General features: G+C 47.6%; 1 protein-coding gene across 2 annotated transcripts in view; it reads left to right on the top strand.

Annotated features, from left to right (window-relative positions):
* Positions 1–20892, top strand: part of UBA1 (ubiquitin like modifier activating enzyme 1) — a 293145-nt gene that overhangs the window by 1162 nt on the left and 271091 nt on the right. Inside the window, exon 1 of one of the 2 annotated variants that reach the window (XM_069209517.1) lies at positions 19795–19912. The exons of the other annotated variant lie outside the window; for it this stretch is intronic. The gene's annotated coding sequence lies outside the window, so the exon portion shown is untranslated. Of the gene's footprint in view, positions 1–19794; positions 19913–20892 lie in introns of those variants that run through there. 2 annotated transcript variants of the gene reach the window in all.

The following is a 20892-nucleotide window of genomic DNA, read 5'->3' on the forward strand; positions in this document are numbered from 1 at the left end:
TAACGAGCCCCATTCCATTTAACGGGATTATTTAACAAAGAACTCCCCCTTGCTGAAAATGTATTCCTAAAGTGCACAAATTATTCTGTGTAAAGACCCTTCCTTCTCCTTCCTTGGCTGACAGACCAGAAGACCTCCTCTCTACTGACCCTTTTAAAACGGATCCTCCCTGCAAGTGACCCCTTGCCTTAAGAACACACATCAAGACAACTGCCTCACTTCGTTTTACATCTTGAAACCTGCTTACATAAAGACCTTCCCACTTAACAACCCTGGCATATAGAAGAACTCTTCAGACTGAAAAATTACCCTTGCATTAAGAACTAACAGCGTTAACGACGCTGCCCGGTAGCACAGTCCCTCCCCTCTCCCCCATGTCTCGATCCCAATGTCGCACACCACTTACGGTGAAGCCATCTACATGAATATCAACGGCATGCTTAAGAGACTCCTTGTTCTAAAGAGCATTCCAACCTTGAGACCGCTTCTCCTTTGAAAAATACGTCTTTGCATAAATAGCAGATCCCCACTGAAAGGACCTGCACTTTGAGGCCGTCCCTCCCTTGCCTACAGATAACACCTGTCAGCGATGCCCTGCATAAAGTACCTTTCACCAAGATAAGAAACCCTTTACTCAAAGAACTCCCCACTTTTAGCTCTCCAGACTGGCTCACCTCTGAAAGATGTAACGTTAATGCAGAACTCCCCATATTGAGACCGCTACGCCACTGATGGTGGCGGAAGTGTCCACTGCGTCCTTAAAGGACCCCAACTGAAAGTCCCTTGAAGAGAACTCCTACGTGGGAATCACTTTACCTTGAAGAAACACATGACAGAAAATCATTGTATAAATAATTTCGCCTATCCCTCACACACATAAGATTCGCCGATTGAAAGGACCTTCTTTTCATAGAGGCTTCTCCTCCTTGTAAGGACACTGTGCGCAAGATACTCCTCTAACTAAGGCCGCTTTTCCCTCTGGAAGAAACTCGTGTCTTTAAGAACATGGCCCAGTGAACAAGAGCCCGATCCCACTGAGCTTTAACTTATCATGGAGATCACCTAGACAGATCTTCACACCCTCTGCCATTGATAGCGACCAGCCCGAACAAGTACCCATTGAATAGGGAACACCGAAAATTACTAGCCCTCGGTGTAATGAGAACAATCCCAACAACTTGGATAGGTTAAGAGCTATTAAAACCCTCTCCGTTATATACCTCCGTGAAAATGCACAGATACCACGGAAACCCTCTACGACATAGTTACTCGTAAACATTGTCTTGGGGACCAAAATATACACTCTGGGGTGTGCCCGAGGGCCCCATTGATGCTGCGGCATTCCCGGACTATCGGGACAGAACAGAAGAATGTACCTTTTCAAAATATAACTAGGAAATGTTTTATTAAAAAAAAAAGTTTTGAATATTTTGCAGCAGCTTATCATATTCGGTGTGTAGCCTTTACATTTTGTAAATTGTATAGGCTAGTTTATAGTATGTATAATATATTTTACATGAATTACACGTATATTCATAGTGCTGTCACGGGATAGGAGTTCGTAGCATTAATTATATATGCATGTCACATTTTACCCAGTAGACCAAACGGAATGTAGCAGTGACCCACCCCCAAATTGCACGGAAAGAAACATGAATTATGTAGAGATCGCATTAACGGCGGTTTTCTACCACAACCAGCATTTCCATAGATCAGTTTCACTTGGACTCATTTTTCATTAAGGTCTTTACATTACATTGTATAATCAGGTTGGTGTAGGTTATAAGGACATCTGAGTAGTTACAGAATATTTTTTAATTTCAGCTACCTGCTTACGGTCCTCCCCACGCTCACTGACCCAGCACTTTGTACTCATCACAACATTTCCTATAATTTTCTAAACCCTGTCAGTCCCCTCTAACCATTCACCCATGAGCAAGGCTGTCTTGTTGAAGTAGAATATGACATTGCTGTAGAAATAAAGCCCATAACCAAAAGAGCAAAAAAAAAACACAAATCCTTCGCAACATAGGTCGCTTTTTTGTTTAATCTTTCTGATTGTGGGATTTGTTTCTACAGTAATAACTACTTGTTCTATGAGCAGGCAGCACTGCTGGAAAAAAAAGCTGAGCTAACTGACCGCATGATGTATATATTGGTCTGTCCACTGCCACATAATTCCAGTGGCTCTACACAATTCACCTTTCCCTTCAGAAGTGGAGTTGGGGGTCCTTAGCCTGATGTGTGTAGAAAGGTGCCGTGGAAATTCCAAGGGTACTCCTACAGCAAACAACTTCGAAAACATAACTGCTTTACAATCGGGGTGCTTACACCGACATTTTGTGTGGCAGTGCCACAAAGTATTAATCACCAATCCGAAAGACATAGTGCAAACGTCGGAGTGGCCTAGCCTCCCTCTCCCTGTTTATTGTTGTTTTTATAAATCGGATTTATGTTTACATTGTATACTTACTGCATGTATTATGGCTGTGTGCGCCGATTCCACCCTCGTAGGGTAGGTGGAGACAAATCCTAAATTAACTGGTCATCTGGGGACTAGTACTCAAAAGCCGAGGCCAGTGGCGCATACCGAAAGAGGCTGTTTATGAAGGTGACAGCACGGGGGCTCCAGGGAGGAGTTGGCGTTGAAGCAAGGCAAGTGTTTGACACCTGAGGTTATGCTGAGTTTTATTCAGACAGGCTCTGACACCGCAGCGAGGTTCCAGTTTGCCAAGGCACGTACGTAAAACAGTGCTACACTAAGGCCTGCACTGCCTGACTCGGCGTTTGAGAGGCCCCCTTCGTTCTTTGTGATTGGATCGGATAAAGCGTCCCTGGCACGAATGGAAATAAGCCGTCGTGAAAAGGAACCTGCCTCTTTCCTGTCGCTAGAATAACCCCCAGTAACGGCAAGAGTAGTGTGATTGGAGAGGGCGTGATACACTGTCCTGAGGTTTCAGACGTGATTGGTGCTGAGGCCACGTCAAATGCTTGTGTTAGCGTGAGTTGGTGTGTACTTCCTCCTGTGCTGATAGGATTTTCTTGCATGAGCCCCGCACTCAGTAGAAACCCCACTGCACATTGAGCACCTGCACAACTTTGCTGCGAACCTGGCACCTTGCCCTGGTGGCTGTGCAGCAGAACCCTGTGGACGGTACCCTCATCGTTGACGCTTACCTTTTGTAGCATTGGATTTATTTTTGTTTTTAAACATTTGTCATTGTCTGATAACCGCTCTTGTCTAAGTTCACAGAAAGATACAGAGGTGCCCAGATTCTGTAATGTGTGTTTGGGTTCATCGCCAGCTCTTCATTGGCGTCAGAGGGCCCCACCCCAGTATTGGGAACCGAAGTACGATTGGGCTTTGAACTCGGGCTCCATAACTGTTGTGTGTACGAGAGTGTATGGCAAAGTCGGACATGGTTCTTTCATGCGATGCGCGCACCTCCCGTAAGCAGAGAAGCGTAGATTTGCGTACTTGGTCGTTGCAATGGATCCGTTTGTGCACAAGTATTGTTGCTTAGATTTGAGATCCACATTTCTTTAACACTTGGTGTAAAGAAATGGCTCCCTGTTGCAGTTACCCCCCACTTTTTGCCTGATACTGATGCTGACTTGACTGAGAAGTGTGCTGGGACCCTGCTAACCAGGCCCCAGCACCAGTGTTCCTTCACCTAAAATGTACCATTGTATCCACAATTGGCACACCCTGGCATTCAGATAAGTCCCTTGTAACTGGTACTTCTAGTACCAAGGGCCCTGATGCCAAGGAAGGTCTCTAAGGGCTGCAGCATGTCTTATGCCACCCTGGAGACCTCTCACTCAGCACAGACACACTGCTTGCCAGCTTGTGTGTGCTAGTGAGGACAAAATGAGTAAGTCGACATGGCACTCCCCTCAGGGTGCCATGCCAGCCTCTAACTGCCTATGCAGTATAGGTAAGACACCCCTCTAGCAGGCCTTACAGCCCTAAGGCAGGGTGCACTATACCATAGGTGAGGGTACCAGTGCATGAGCATGGTACCCCTACAGTGTCTAAACAAAACCTTAGACATTGTAAGTGCAGGGTAGCCATAAGAGTATATGGTCTGGGAGTCTGTCAAACACGAACTCCACAGCACCATAATGGCTACACTGAAAACTGGGAAGTTTGGTATCAAACTTCTCAGCACAATAAATGCACACTGATGCCAGTGTACATTTTATTGTAAAATACACCACAGAGGGCACCTTAGAGGTGCCCCCTGAAACTTAACCAACTATCTGTGTAGGCTGACTGGTTCCAGCAGCCTGCCACACTAGAGACATGTTGCTGGCCCCATGGGGAGAGTGCCTTTGTCACTCTGAGGCCAGTAACAAAGCCTGCACTGGGTGGAGATGCTAACACCTCCCCCAGGCAGGAACTGTGACACCTGGCGGTGAGCCTCAAAGGCTCCCCCCTTTGTCACAGCCCAGCAGGGCACTCCAGCTTAGTGGAGTTGCCCGCCCCCTCCGGCCACGGCCCCCACTTTTGGCGGCAAGGCTGGAGGGAACAAAGAAAGCAACAAGGAGGAGTCACTGGCCAGTCAGGACAGCCCCTAAGGTGTCCTGAGCTGAAGTGACTCTAACTTTTAGAAATCCTCCATCTTGCAGATGGAGGATTCCCCCAATAGGGTTAGGATTGTGACCCCCTCCCCTTGGGAGGAGGCACAAAGAGGGTGTACCCACCCTCAGGGCTAGTAGCCATTGGCTACTAACCCCCCAGACCTAAACACGCCCTTAAATTTAGTATTTAAGGGCTACCCTGAACCCTAGAAAATTAGATTCCTGCAACTACAAGAAGAAGGACTGCCTAGCTGAAAAACCCCTGCAGAGGAAGACCAGAAGACGACAACTGCCTTGGCTCCAGAAACTCACCGGCCTGTCTCCTGCCTTCCAAAGATCCTGCTCCAGCGACGCCTTCCAAAGGGACCAGCGACCTCGACATCCTCTGAGGACTGCCCCTGCTTCGAAAAGACAAGAAACTCCCGAGGACAGCGGACCTGCTCCAAAGAAAAGCTGCAACTTTGTTTCCAGCAGCTTTAAAGAACCCTGCAAGCTCCCCGCAAAAGGCGTGAGACTTGCAACACTGCACCCGGCGACCCCGACTCGGTTGGTGGCGATCCAACACCTCAGGAGGGACCCCCGGACTACTCTAAGACTGTGAGTACAAAAACCTGTCCCCCCTGAGTCCCCACAGCGCCGCCTGCAGAGGGAATCCCGAGGCTTCCCCTGACCGCGACTCTTTGAAACCAAAGTCCCGACACCTGGGAGAGACCCTGCACCCGCAGCCCCCAGGACCTGAAGGACCGGACTTTCACTGGAGGAGTGACCCCCAGGAGTCCCTCTCCCTTGCCCAAGTGGAGGTTTCCCCGAGGAACCCCCCCCTTGCCTGCCTGCAGCGCTGAAGAGATCCCTAGATCTCGCATTGACTTCCATTACAAACCCGACGCTTGTTTCTACACTGCACCCGGCCGCCCCCGCGCTGCTGAGGGTGAAATTTCTGTGTGGGCTTGTGTCCCCCCCGGTGCCCTACAAAACCCCCCTGGTCTGCCCTCCGAAGACGCGGGTACTTACCTGCAAGCAGACCGGAACCGGGGCACCCCCTTCTCTCCATTCTAGCCTATGTGTTTTGGGCACCACTTTGAACTCTGCACCTGACCGGCCCTGAGCTGCTGGTGTGGTGACTTTGGGGTTGCTCTGAACCCCCAACGGTGGGCTACCTTGGACCAAGAACTGAACCCTGTAAGTGTCTTACTTACCTGGTAAAACTAACAAATACTTACCTCCCCTAGGAACTGTGAAAATTGCACTAAGTGTCCACTTTTAAAACAGCTATTTGTGAATAACTTGAAAAGTATACATGCAATTTTGATGATTTGAAGTTCCTAAAGTACTTACCTGCAATACCTTTCGAATGAGATATTGCATGTAGAATTTGAACCTGTGGTTCTTAAAATAAACTAAGAAAAGATATTTTTCTATATAAAAACCTATTGGCTGGATTTGTCTCTGAGTGTGTGTACCTCATTTATTGTCTATGTGTATGTACAACAAATGCTTAACACTACTCCTTGGATAAGCCTACTGCTCGACCACACTACCACAAAATAGAGCATTAGTATTATCTATTTTTACCACTATTTTACCTCTAAGGGGAACCCTTGGACTCTGTGCATGCTATTCCTTACTTTGAAATAGCACATACAGAGCCAACTTCCTACATTGGTGGCAGCGGTGGGATACAAGACTTTGCATTTGCTGGACTACTCAGCCAATACCTGATCACACGACAAATTCCAAAATTGTCATTAGAAATTGATTTTTGCAATTTGAAAAGTTTTCTAAATTCTTAAAAGACCTGCTAGGGCCTTGTGTTAGATCCTGTTTAGCATTTCTTTTAGAGTTTAAAAGTTTGTTAAAAGTTTGAATTAGATTCTAGAACCAGTTTTAGTTTCTTAAAAAGTATTCCAACTTTTAGAAGCATAATGTCTAGCACAGATGTGAATGTGGTGGAACTCGACACCACACCTTACCTCCATCTACAGATGAGAGAGCTAAGGTCACTCTGTAAACTAAAGAAAATAGCAATGGGCCCCAAACCTACCAAAGTACAGCTCCAGGAGCTTTTGGCAGAGTTTGAAAAGGCCAACCCCTCTGAGGATGGCAACTCAGAGGATGAAGATAGTGACGTGGAGGGAAATTCCCCCCCTCCAGTCCTACTTAGGGAGAGCAGGGTCCCTCAAACCCTGACTCCAAAAATAATAGTCAGAGATGCTGGTTCCCTCACAGGAGAGACCAACACCTCTGAAATCACTGAGGATAGCCCCAGTGGAGAGGACATCCAGTTAGCCAGGATGGCCAAAAGATTGGCTTTGGAAAAGCAGCTCCTAGCCATAGAAAGGGAAAGAAAAGAGATGGGCCTAGGTCCCATCAATGGTGGCAGCAACTTAAATAGGGTCAGAGATTCTCCTGACATCCTAAAAATCCCCAAAGGGATTGTAACAAAATATGAAGATGGTGATGACATCACCAAATGGTTCACAGCTTTTGAGAGGGCTTGTGTAACCAGAAAAGTGAACAGATCTCACTGGGGTGCTCTCCTTTGGGAAATGTTCACTGGAAAGTGTAGGGATAGACTCCTCACACTCTCTGGAAAAGATGCAGAATCCTATGACCTCATGAAGGGTACCCTGATTGAGGGCTTTGGATTCTCCACTGAGGAGTATAGAATTAGATTCAGGGGGGCTCAAAAATCCTCGAGCCAGACCTGGGTTGATTTTGTAGACTACTCAGTCAAAACACTGGATGGTTGGTTAACTGGAAATGAAGTGTGTAACTATGTTGGGCTTTATAATTTGTTTATGAAAGAACACATTTTAAGTAACTGCTTCAATGAAAAGTTGCATCAGTATCTGGTAGACCTAGGTCCAATTTCTCCCCAAGAATTGGGAAAGAAGGCAGACCACTGGGTCAAGACTAGGGTAACCAAAACTTCCACTGGGGGTGACCAAAAGAAAGGGGTTACAAAAACTCCCCAGGAGAAAGTGGGTGACACTAGAAACAAAGAAAAAGAGTCCTCTGTAGGCCCCCAAAAACCAGAACAGGTGGGTGGGCCCCAAGACACAACCCAAAACAAAGGTGGGTACCAGGGTAAGAACTGGGATGCCACTAAGGCATGGTGCCACAACTGTAAACAGTCTGGGCACCACACCAAGGACACTTCTTGTCCCAAAAACAAACCCCAGAACAAAATTCCAGGGGTAACCAGTGTAGCCATGGGAGATGACTCCTCAGATGAGGAGGTCTTCATAGCCTTCAACTGGAAACAGGGCCCAACAGGTGAGTTGGAGATTCCAGAGGGAAGTAGACACTTCCACCACCTACTGGTGAATGGAATCCCAACCACTGCCCTGAGAGACACTTGTGCCAGTCACACTATTGTGCATGACAGGCTGGTGCTCTCAAACCAGTACATCCCAGGTGAGACTGCCAGGGTAAGAGTTAGCCTAGACAGGGTCACTAAGAGGCCTGTGGCTTTAGTACCCATAGAAGTGGGTGGCACTCTTAGCTGGAGAAGGGTAGTAGTCAGTACAGACCTCCCCCTTGATTGTCTCCTTGGAAATGACTACCCAGAGGTTAGTCAGAGCCCAAGAGAGGAACTGGTCCAGTGCCAGTCCTCTCCCAAGGATTCTGGAAGTCCTGCCTCTGCAGTAAATGCAAGTAGGCCCCAGAATAAAAAGAAAAGGAAACAGAGTAGGAAAGGTGGACAACCTTTAGCCAAGGTTCCAGCAAGCCAAGGAGATTCTGCTCCAGTAGGGGAGAACTCCAAAAATGGCTCTGATAAAGTCCAACCTGACCCACAAGAAGTCCTGGCTAGTCAGGCAACTGTTAAGCCTGAGTGGGTGGCTCCTCAGCTAACAGAAGAAAGAGTGGAAGAAGGGTGTTTACTACAAGATGTGGTGACCCCCCACTCTAATACAGCAGACAGGCACCCTGAACCCAAAAAAGCCTGTAACTTAGCCCCTTCCCTTCTAGGTGAAGAGCTAAAGGTGTGGTTCTGGGCACTGACAGCTGTCAGTGGCCTCTGCTGGGTGTTAGCCTTTATGGCTGCACTATCCTTGGCCTGGTGGTCTGACCCCATGCCAAATAACAAGTTAGGCCCCCTGACCCTGTTGGTCATGGTGGGGTTACTCCAGCTCTGGGTAACCTCTTTGGGTAAGCTAGGGGTGACCCTGGCTAAGATAAGATTAGCAGAGGTGGATACCTCTGACCTCAAAATAGAGAGAATGGGTGAAGACATAAAAAGCACAGACAAGAGGCAGTTCAGACAAGGTCCTATCACTGTGGAAGTGGGTCAGTTCCCCAAAGGGGATGACCTGAACAGAAGGATGTAAGGCAGAGTAGGCCCTGCAACTAACCAGCCTATTTCTCCTACTCTTCCTCGCCTGACAGACTAGGAGGACTCTCCCAGCTTGGGCTGAGTCTCCTGGCCTGTGGGCTGGGGGGGGCTTGTGTAAAGAAATGGCTCCCTGTTGCAGTTACCCCCCACTTTTTGCCTGATACTGATGCTGACTTGACTGAGAAGTGTGCTGGGACCCTGCTAACCAGGCCCCAGCACCAGTGTTCCTTCACCTAAAATGTACCATTGTATCCACAATTGGCACACCCTGGCATTCAGATAAGTCCCTTGTAACTGGTACTTCTAGTACCAAGGGCCCTGATGCCAAGGAAGGTCTCTAAGGGCTGCAGCATGTCTTATGCCACCCTGGAGACCTCTCACTCAGCACAGACACACTGCTTGCCAGCTTGTGTGTGCTAGTGAGGACAAAATGAGTAAGTCGACATGGCACTCCCCTCAGGGTGCCATGCCAGCCTCTAACTGCCTATGCAGTATAGGTAAGACACCCCTCTAGCAGGCCTTACAGCCCTAAGGCAGGGTGCACTATACCATAGGTGAGGGTACCAGTGCATGAGCATGGTACCCCTACAGTGTCTAAACAAAACCTTAGACATTGTAAGTGCAGGGTAGCCATAAGAGTATATGGTCTGGGAGTCTGTCAAACACGAACTCCACAGCACCATAATGGCTACACTGAAAACTGGGAAGTTTGGTATCAAACTTCTCAGCACAATAAATGCACACTGATGCCAGTGTACATTTTATTGTAAAATACACCACAGAGGGCACCTTAGAGGTGCCCCCTGAAACTTAACCAACTATCTGTGTAGGCTGACTGGTTCCAGCAGCCTGCCACACTAGAGACATGTTGCTGGCCCCATGGGGAGAGTGCCTTTGTCACTCTGAGGCCAGTAACAAAGCCTGCACTGGGTGGAGATGCTAACACCTCCCCCAGGCAGGAACTGTGACACCTGGCGGTGAGCCTCAAAGGCTCCCCCCTTTGTCACAGCCCAGCAGGGCACTCCAGCTTAGTGGAGTTGCCCGCCCCCTCCGGCCACGGCCCCCACTTTTGGCGGCAAGGCTGGAGGGAACAAAGAAAGCAACAAGGAGGAGTCACTGGCCAGTCAGGACAGCCCCTAAGGTGTCCTGAGCTGAAGTGACTCTAACTTTTAGAAATCCTCCATCTTGCAGATGGAGGATTCCCCCAATAGGGTTAGGATTGTGACCCCCTCCCCTTGGGAGGAGGCACAAAGAGGGTGTACCCACCCTCAGGGCTAGTAGCCATTGGCTACTAACCCCCCAGACCTAAACACGCCCTTAAATTTAGTATTTAAGGGCTACCCTGAACCCTAGAAAATTAGATTCCTGCAACTACAAGAAGAAGGACTGCCTAGCTGAAAAACCCCTGCAGAGGAAGACCAGAAGACGACAACTGCCTTGGCTCCAGAAACTCACCGGCCTGTCTCCTGCCTTCCAAAGATCCTGCTCCAGCGACGCCTTCCAAAGGGACCAGCGACCTCGACATCCTCTGAGGACTGCCCCTGCTTCGAAAAGACAAGAAACTCCCGAGGACAGCGGACCTGCTCCAAAGAAAAGCTGCAACTTTGTTTCCAGCAGCTTTAAAGAACCCTGCAAGCTCCCCGCAAAAGGCGTGAGACTTGCAACACTGCACCCGGCGACCCCGACTCGGTTGGTGGCGATCCAACACCTCAGGAGGGACCCCCGGACTACTCTAAGACTGTGAGTACAAAAACCTGTCCCCCCTGAGTCCCCACAGCGCCGCCTGCAGAGGGAATCCCGAGGCTTCCCCTGACCGCGACTCTTTGAAACCAAAGTCCCGACACCTGGGAGAGACCCTGCACCCGCAGCCCCCAGGACCTGAAGGACCGGACTTTCACTGGAGGAGTGACCCCCAGGAGTCCCTCTCCCTTGCCCAAGTGGAGGTTTCCCCGAGGAACCCCCCCCTTGCCTGCCTGCAGCGCTGAAGAGATCCCTAGATCTCGCATTGACTTCCATTACAAACCCGACGCTTGTTTCTACACTGCACCCGGCCGCCCCCGCGCTGCTGAGGGTGAAATTTCTGTGTGGGCTTGTGTCCCCCCCGGTGCCCTACAAAACCCCCCTGGTCTGCCCTCCGAAGACGCGGGTACTTACCTGCAAGCAGACCGGAACCGGGGCACCCCCTTCTCTCCATTCTAGCCTATGTGTTTTGGGCACCACTTTGAACTCTGCACCTGACCGGCCCTGAGCTGCTGGTGTGGTGACTTTGGGGTTGCTCTGAACCCCCAACGGTGGGCTACCTTGGACCAAGAACTGAACCCTGTAAGTGTCTTACTTACCTGGTAAAACTAACAAATACTTACCTCCCCTAGGAACTGTGAAAATTGCACTAAGTGTCCACTTTTAAAACAGCTATTTGTGAATAACTTGAAAAGTATACATGCAATTTTGATGATTTGAAGTTCCTAAAGTACTTACCTGCAATACCTTTCGAATGAGATATTGCATGTAGAATTTGAACCTGTGGTTCTTAAAATAAACTAAGAAAAGATATTTTTCTATATAAAAACCTATTGGCTGGATTTGTCTCTGAGTGTGTGTACCTCATTTATTGTCTATGTGTATGTACAACAAATGCTTAACACTACTCCTTGGATAAGCCTACTGCTCGACCACACTACCACAAAATAGAGCATTAGTATTATCTATTTTTACCACTATTTTACCTCTAAGGGGAACCCTTGGACTCTGTGCATGCTATTCCTTACTTTGAAATAGCACATACAGAGCCAACTTCCTACACTTGGTCAGTATAGTCCTCTTCAGTGCATGCATTCCTCACCCCAGGTGTCCATTTGTAACATTGCGCCTTTGTATATTGGCCACAGACAAGGACACCGAAAGACTGCTACTAGGTATGGGTTAAAGTCCCAATGAACAGTATACAAAACTTATTTCTCCGATTGAATGGATACTGACTCAAGCGGAGACTTGGGCAGTGATGCTAAGACAACAATCAAGGATAATGTTGGCAGTTTAGCAGATGGTAGTTTGAACTCGTCCAGTTGTGATGGTTAGTGGTAGTTATAGAGTGAAAGGTGCACGTGCTGTCTTACTAGACAGTGTGAGCTTACCAATAACATTCAGAGGCTTGGAGCCCATACATTTTTTACCATTGGTTGGCTTTCCTTTGACTCTCACTTGCCTGCTTCTTATTCATGGCCCAGCTTGTCAATGTTACTACGTTTGTACTTTCCATAGACAATAGCCTTTTTACCATCTCTTTTGATTGACTATCTTCTGTGCTTCCACTGCTTGTTTTCAAGCAGTACTTTTTGCTTTTCGGTTAAGCACTCCATGGGAGTGCATGTGTTTTTCAGCTGTCTCAGTTGTGCACATTCTTCTCACTGCACACCATAGTGCAATCTGTTGCCCATGCCCTTCTTTCTGCCCCACTATGTTGCTCTCATTCCTATTGCTTCCCCTCCCTATTGCTTCCCCTCCCCACCCTCAATGTTTGCCACCAACTGTGCCCTCCTCTTGCACCAGTTGCTTCTCTCCACGCATGTCCTCCTCTCTCGCTTGTTGCTTCGTCCCCACCCAGCCTTCCTTGTTGCTTACCCGCACCCTTCCTCTCTTGCTCCACTGCTATTCCACTCAACCCGCCTTCTGTGTGTCCTAGTGCTGCCCCAAACTCCGCCCCCCCTTCCCTCTGTTGGTTTTGTTTTAAAATATATCCAGATTGGTAAAAAAAAAAAAAAAACGTAAATAAGCCTTATCTTTGAGATTGCTGTAGAACAATGTTAAAGACCGTTGGCAGAGCCAGTATGTCCTAAGGGCAAGACCTATTGGCTTTGGTAATGATTGTTTAGGTCTGACTTGACTTAACACAGCTAGCACCGTACCCTCGGTGGTCCTTAGCTCCACCCAGAGGAGTAATCCTCTCTCATTTTGGTATGGGCTGCTTGATGCATCTTTACGTTTCGTCTGATGTGCTTCCATTGAAAGGCATGGGCAACTATTTGTCATTTGAACAGTGTACTGTCTTGTAATGCATCATTTTATTCATATTTTGCATTGAATATAGAAAGCAATCTTTTTTTTTTTTTTTTCATGTTTGAATCGTGTCATCCAAGGTGCGGCCTAGGCCTACTTCGTTTTATTGAGAGGCCATTCCTTGTTCTACCCTAAACTTGGCCTGTGATTTGCATTGCCGTTTCTCCAGGGAACAGTGCGAGCCACTCACGCCTGTGCCTCTGCAATATCCTCATAAGGCCGTAGATCCAGCAGCTTACAGCAGAAATAGGCCTTGGTAAAGCCATTTGGCTTCAATGTGTTAACGCATGAAAACAGAGGCATGTACAAATGCCTCTTTCAGCCAGTAACACAGTAAATCCTTACCTGTTGGCTTTGTCCGTGGTAGCTAGTTCCAGAAAGGGTGTTTTAGGGCAGTCTTGAAAGGGGGGGATGCCTAATTGCTGGGAGTTAATTCCCGTGCAAGGGGATTGACAACTGGAGACACAGCAGTAGCTCATGTGGAAAGAGTTAGATATGCCACACACTCTTTCGCCATCTAAATGTGTAACTGACATTTTGAGTATGGTCCCTAAAACTAGCCTGCAGTTCATATAGTGTCCTGTGGATGTTTGCTAGCCGTCCAGTCTGGTATCAGCATTGTTAGGAGTGCGTGGCTTGGAAGCTGCACTGGAGTTAATTGTATTCTGGAGGATAAAAGCCTTGAAGGGAGTTGTTTTATTCAGGACAGTAAGGCAAGAGAGATCCCTTAAGTGAGCCAGATGTTTTACTATTCAGAGGCTGGCTGCGAGTCCTGAGATCTGCTCCTAGAACTAGAATGGATATGTTTACAGGATTGTAAAGAGAGAGCGTGGGTGGGGTTCTTTCAGCACCAGTGATTGTAGGGCCCAAGAGCCCTAATGGAAGGATGATTGTTGGAGGGGCAGAGAGTAGACAGATTGTGGTTTGTGCCGGGGATACGGGTCTGTTGGTAGGCGATGAATTCTTATACGTAACTCACTTTTGCGAAGTCCAGTGTCACTCTGAAGTCAGAGGGCTAAGTTGTCTTCAAGGATTTTCCAGTCTTCTCTAACTTGTTAAGGGTGTTAGAGCTATAAGGGTAAAAAAGTGCACTGAAAGTCCAAAGTGCCTGAGATAGTGAATGAGTTTAACACCGCTTCCTCGATTAGTGGGTCATTGGTCAGAATAAGATTAGAGGTGAAGGTTCCAAGCATTTGGGTGGGCGAGGAGTTGTTGGTGGGCAGGTTCTGTGAGAAATTTGGCAAAAATGTATGATTATTTTTCGTGTTGAAAGTTTGGCTTGTTAGTTTTGTCCAGGTTCTGGTTTTTAACCGAACCTCTCCACACTGTCCTGATTTCCTGCTGTCTCAGAACACAGTCCCTCCTGGAGTCTCCTAACAGTTTGACTCCTGGGTAACCCATGAAAGGAGCCTTACTTGTGAGAAGGATGCTATCCTATCATTCTTTGTATAACACATTTCTACAGGGGCTGGATCCCATAGTACTCTCGTCATCTTGGTGCCCTTTACTGTTCTTGGGTTATTGTTGGCCAGAGTTGAGGTGCTTTGCGCGGACCTATTTGGTTGGGCAAACTAACGTCTGTCCATTGTACTTGATTAGTAATGGTTTGTGCTGGATTTGGACTGGTTGGGTGTTGACTCGTGTCATGTAGTCGGCTGCCTGGTTGATATCCCTTGCTAAAATATTTTATGTGGGGGTGGAGATTTAGCCTTCACCTGTGATTAGGTTGCCTCTTCTCCAGAGATTCTGACTTTGTGGTTTTACCTAACACGCTGTCACAGTGATCAAAGTCCTTCAGCTTTTTAGCCCTCCTTCTGGAGAATCTAGGTGTTTCTCTGGGGTTACTGTATTTTCCTCTGAGTTCGACCAAGTCGGAAGTCTGCATGATACTGAGTGAAATCGATGCCCCTCGTGCTCCCCAGCACACGTCCTCGGACAAAAGGCCTCTCTGGCTGCTGCCTGTTGGTTATCTCGCGACTATGTCTGCCTTCTGCAAATTGCATCTGAGCTGGCTGGCTGCCACGAGGTCAGCCGTGCTGCCTTGCCTCTATGTACAGAGGTGTGCCACGCCTGTGGTACTGAAGAATAGGTTATGTCTCCGGATCTTGAGGCGACCAGACCAGTCGTGACGTTTCTGGAGGTTCGAGGGCAGGTAACGGGCTCATTCAAAGCAGGACAGCAGCTCCCCAGCCCCACTCCGGGGGTGCATCGGGTAAAGTTTGGCAGCTGTCCTGTATGGGACAGTTAGGCAGATGCTTTCCTTTGTTCCGAGAGAGCTCATATTAGACTCTCGAACATGCACCGACTACATGGCTAGGTTTCGAGAGAAATTGGAAAGTTGCCTTCCCAGAGGAAATACCTTGTACCGAGATGCCTCACCGCCTATGTCAAGTTGAAATACTCTCGCGTTTCATTTCTTTGCAGTACCAGGGATTAGAAGTCTTTATCAGAGTGAAACTGAGGGAGTGTTAGCAAAGCCAGTGAGGTTCCTCATGTTGATCTATTGATTTCGTCAACCCTTAATGCTGTGCAGGATAGGCAAAATGTTTTATTTTTTAGGTCTCACCTACCGAATAGTTTTAGCTTTCTCCTAGACAGCTAGAGGCGACCATGCAAAACAATTTGAATGGATTTACATCCCGCACATTGCTTGGTTTTATTGTCGCTCCTGTTTGCTTGCTTCAGGTTTGAGGGCTTGTGTTTGTCCTTCTTTGGTGTGTATATATGCTATATTTTTGATTAGCGGACTTGAATTCTTCCTCTGCTGGCATTTAGGAGTTTTTTTCTTTTTCATTAAGCTCTCCAAGAGAGTGCATGTGTTTGCTTACTCTGGTGTGCTTGGTTATTCTTAGTTTATATATGAGAATATGTTATCTAACATCCTTTGCAGTCTTTATTTATGGTACGGTGTATGATATGCCTCGACCATTTTACATACTTGGTTCTGTCCCACACCTCTGTGTATCTTTATGGACTCTTTTCACCTCCGCTGAAGGTTCACACTGCACTGCCACGATTTAATATTGGTTGCAGCTCTGCACAAGTACATAATGTACGATATCCTTCACTTAATAATTATTTGTATATTCAGTGTAACGTATTTTATTGTCACGTTAATGTCTTGACAAAGTCCATTGTGGACAAACAAAGTGTTGGCTGCTCTTTCTACACCGGTGCTACCGCTTGTCATTAAATCTGATACCTATTCATTTTGCAAGGAAAAATAACACCTCTGCTCGTTTATGATAACTTGATGTGGACATTGACTAGATTACCACTTGACTGTTCGCCTTGTATGTGCTCCAACTATTCATATATATTTGGTTTAACTTCCAGTTCGCCGCACCCTTATGTAACACTCAAGATAGGGAGTTTTGTGTTGTAAGAGCTACAAGCTTTGCCGAAATTAGAAGAGATTTTCTGAATAATGGCTTCTCATACTGCGTCGCAGTTTTTTTGGGGGGATGGGGGTCGTCACAACTCGGCTATTTAACTGCTACCATTGTAGTAGTAAGGAAATGTATCTTTACTGAACGGATTTTCTGCAGTGGGAGCTCTTCAATAGCCGGGCCTTCTGGGGACGGGTGTGATGACGTTTACAGCAGCGGGCCTCTTTCTGTGTGAATGGCCCTTGAAGCACCTGTACTAGCCCTATCTGTGCTAAGTTATGCAATGCGGTATCTTTGCTTTGCATGGCCAACTGTGATGGCCACTTCACCTTCATACTAAGATTGACACTTTCTGTTTAATGAGCGTGCATAGAGAGGTTCATTCGGCTGTAGGAGTAGCTTCCTTAAGTACAATGGGGACGAACTATTTTTTTTTAAACGTGGCAATTGATGTTTTTTAAGTTGTCAATCTCATTCTTGAAATGTGAATCTCCTAGTTCCCAGCAGCCTGGTGCACAGCCAATCTTTGCATCACCTCTGTTGATAGTACTTTGAGTAGGCTAAAGTCTAAGGTGTTTTATTCGGTTTACTTGCATCAATTCTTGCTTTGGTATTACAGCTCGAGCTGGCCAGTATGTCACCGGCTTGTTTTGTAAGTTTTCGCCGTACACCAGGAAGAGTTAACTCTTTATATCACATTGAAATTTTACACTACTGACTTGATATCCGCAAATGGGTGTAATCGGTCATTGCTCTATCGGAGTAGGTGTCTCATTTGAGAACAGGGTGCAACTTCCTTTATTGGGGGCTACCTTCTCAAAGGACCAATACCAACCTGGTCAAACTCACAACTGCGATCTGCCCATCGTAGTCCTGCCCTGTTATATTGCAATAGGTGTATTCCAGTGCATCTTATATTATGATAGGAGTTTCCTTCTGGTTAGGAGTGGGAACTGACCAATGGTGCACCATCTTTAGGTTTGTCTGTTTATTTAGCGCAGCAGGATCTACTTGGCGTGTCCTCTGTAAATTTTCTATTTTAGGTGGTAGGTATTTTTGAAACGTTTTTTTCCCCATCTACGATTGTTGTGCACTGTCTAATTGAAGTTCCCAACTCACCAGGGCTGACATGAAAATGTGGTACTTGCTAAATATATCTGTGATAGGATTTGCGGTAGACCTGCAGCACCTTTAAAAAAAAAACAAAAACAAAAAACTGCAGTTTGGGCTAGCTTGCGATAGCCATTTTTATTTTTATTTAGATATGGTTTTCGATAGTGCATCTGTTAGCCCTGTTGCTAATGATATATCACAGTAGGCTTTGAGCCCGCCCCTTTAATTCATTGGCTTGATAATTTCAGTCGTCTCTTGGCTTCGCCAGTGAAGTATTATTGTCTCACCAAGTGCTGTTGTCAGTTTGGGTAGATTTTTCTGCCTTTGTTTGGTTGATTGCATTGAACTACACAAGCACTGCTCAATAACTAGGGCTATCGTTGTCCACTCATGTTGTGGTTTAAAGTGCTAACCATGCTTGCATTAGTATATTTAAGTTGGACCTAATGTCTTTGCTATTAGAGGTGGGGGAGCCAACAAATTAACAGGGAGAGAGGCCAGTGGTTTGGTCTGACTCTCGGAGCCTGTGCGGTAATTGAGTCTTAAAATTAGCATATAAATTGTGCAAGTAACATTAAAATATGATTGACTCTTCAAGTCAAGAGAGTGTACTTAAGTATTCATTAAAAGTGGGAGTTTTTTAACATGGACTGGTGGAACATTTATACCTCTACCTTGATGACAATGCTGTTTGCTAACTAAGAGGCAGGTCGATTGTCATACTCTGTTTCATAGATGTTTTTTTTATCAAAGATGAAGCAACATTATGGGCTATTAAATACAGTAGGTTTGTGCACAATTTACATCATGATCTCACGCATTTGATGGTAATGAAAAGAGGAGTCTTGAAGGAATTAAATATTTTCCTAAGCTCACACTATTTGGTCAACTAGATAGGCTAGGATTGCTCCCATGTTTTCCTGTTTCACACAGCGATTCGGGCGTAGATTGGTATGTCTTGCGGACATCAAGGGTTAGTGATTTGTCCTTAATGCTTGGAGAATTAGATTCAAGTGTGGTAATAGGTAAAATCGGCATTTTATGTGGGTAGTTTTACATATCTGAAAGATTAGGGCACGCACACAAGCCTGTCGCAACAGAGACAGACTACTTTACACTATTGTTTTTTTTAAATTCTGGCACAGGGCGATTTGCTGGGATTCTAATGAGGGTGAGCCAAGGCTGGGGCAGACCTGGCTCCCCATATAACATGGACAGCAGCTGTAGTCACTTGACCACGTCGCCTCTTGTGAAAGCTCAGCTCATTTTGGGCTTGAAGTTGAAAAAGGACCTCGAGCTAGGGTGACCAGGCGTTCTGAAGTTGCCGGGACAGTCCTGGTTTTTCACCAGTTGTCCCGGCAGGTTTCAGCAAATTTGGTTTATGTTCCGGTTTTCTGCAGGAGTCGACTGAAAATCGTGAGAGGTACGTTTTTAGGTGTTCGAGAACAGGACTAGTTATTTGTGTTAAGTAAGCAATGTAATCAACGGGTATGAAGCTGGTTCTAGGAAATTACATTGTGTGTATTTTCTTAGTGCCTCTTCTGTGGTCCTATGTTGAGAGCGGCCATTCCCCGACGCTCCGTTGATGTAAAAATGTAGTCCTTCTATTTTGGCCAACGGTCTCGGTTTTTGGCACCCAAAATTTGGCCACCCTACATCGAGCTGAGCCAGGCTTTGGCTTTCGGGGTGTTTCCCAGCTGCGTTAGCCACTGGTTTATGTTGGGCTTGCCAGTGTACGTTAAGACCAGACTCTATATTGGAAGTTGATGGACAGACACCGCCTTTCATTTCACTAGTGGGCATTTTCATACTCTTTTCTGGAAAGCCTCTTAGAATGGTGTTTCTGTGAGGAAATCACTCAACACCGCCAAGTCCGCGCAATATACATCTGCAAAAATAAAAAAAAAGTCAGGGTGGGGAAGTTGATCTTGCTCACTGCGCATGCGCGTTTTGGGTTTTGTAGTAATAACAAACGTCCCCGTTTGTCTGGACGTTAAGAAGCGGGTGTATAGGCCAGCAGCTTCCACGCGGCGCCCAGGGCGAGTGAAGCTGTAGGTGTAACGCGGCTGGTCGTGCGCTTCCTGTGAGGCCGCTTCAGCGGAGTCCGCCGCCGCGCCGCTGAGGCAAGTGCCGTGGAGTCGTGACATCACCGGCCGCATTCTGTCTTCTGTGTCTATGGCTGTCAGCACGCGGTGACGTCAGTGTCCGGCGTGCTCCGCGGCGCTGTCTTCCGCCGGGCGCGGCGTGATTGGTGGGAGGGCGGGGCGCGGCGGTGATTGGCGGCCGCAGTGAGGACTGCCGCACCGCGCGCGGGCGGGGCAGCAGGGTCAGTGTGTTCCGGGCTCTGCCGCCGCCGCCATCTTGTGTTTGTTGGGAGAAGCCGGAGACGGGAGGAGAGCGAGCAGCGGAGAGGCGGCCCCGCAGCGCTTCTTTGGTGAGTGTCGGGCGAGAGGCTCGTAGGGAGTCCAGGGCCGGTGCGGGTGGGAAGACAGGGCGCCCCTGGCGCTCCTCCCCATTCATTGAGGAGTAGGGGAGTGCCTGCGGCACCCCTATTCACTGCCCACCCACATTCATTCAGGCATAGCGTTAAAGTGGGGTCTCCAACAGGCAACCCTGGGAGTTCCAGTAACCCCCGTCCATGCGGGACTGCACCCTCGCACGTCCCACCTGCATCCACGCCGAAGAAGGGTTCGGGAGGGGTGCGGGGCACAGACAGGCCCTCCCTTGCGTGGATAGAATCACCACTTAGTACAAGCGGTGGCACTTCGCACAGCTCACCCATATTTATACAGGTGAGGCACTAGACGAGGGACCTGTGGTACTCCCTATACACTGAGTAAGGTTCAAGGTGCGGGTGTTAAAAACCTAAGGCTCAGTATAGCGCACGCATTCATAGCCAGAGCGTTTCATTGAGACCGTCAGCAGACTTTGGAGGTGGATGACTCTCCCCTTCATTCGGGAAGATACCCCCTCTTTAGCAATGTAGGATGGAGAGGGCTGTCTTTCATCGCTTTTAACACATCTCATCGCGGAAATACGCACCCCCTTCTTGTGAGGGATCTGATCTGTCACGGGTCGGGTACAAGCATTACGTACTTTGCAAGTGACAAGCCCGCTGACAGCTGTGCAGACATCGTCGGGTAAATATGTAACCACAAGTTCATCTGTTCGTGCATAGCTGCTTGGTGGTATAAGAAACGGAGGGGTGTTTCTGGAACTCGTAGGTTTCAGTAAGTTGCCGCTTAACTTGAATATCACAAATGAAAGCCACACCCTTGCTTTATTGTCTTGGGAGACTGGCACCAAGCTGCGAGCACCAGAACATATATCTGGGTGATCATGTGCTCCTGTCCCCTCGGGTCCCCCGGCTGTTTCCTGGTGCGCCTTTGTCATCCTGTCCCGAGTCTCGTACAC

The sequence above is a fragment of the Pleurodeles waltl genome, chromosome 10, assembly GCF_031143425.1.
Source record: "Pleurodeles waltl isolate 20211129_DDA chromosome 10, aPleWal1.hap1.20221129, whole genome shotgun sequence".
Classification (NCBI taxonomy): domain Eukaryota; kingdom Metazoa; phylum Chordata; class Amphibia; order Caudata; family Salamandridae; genus Pleurodeles; species Pleurodeles waltl.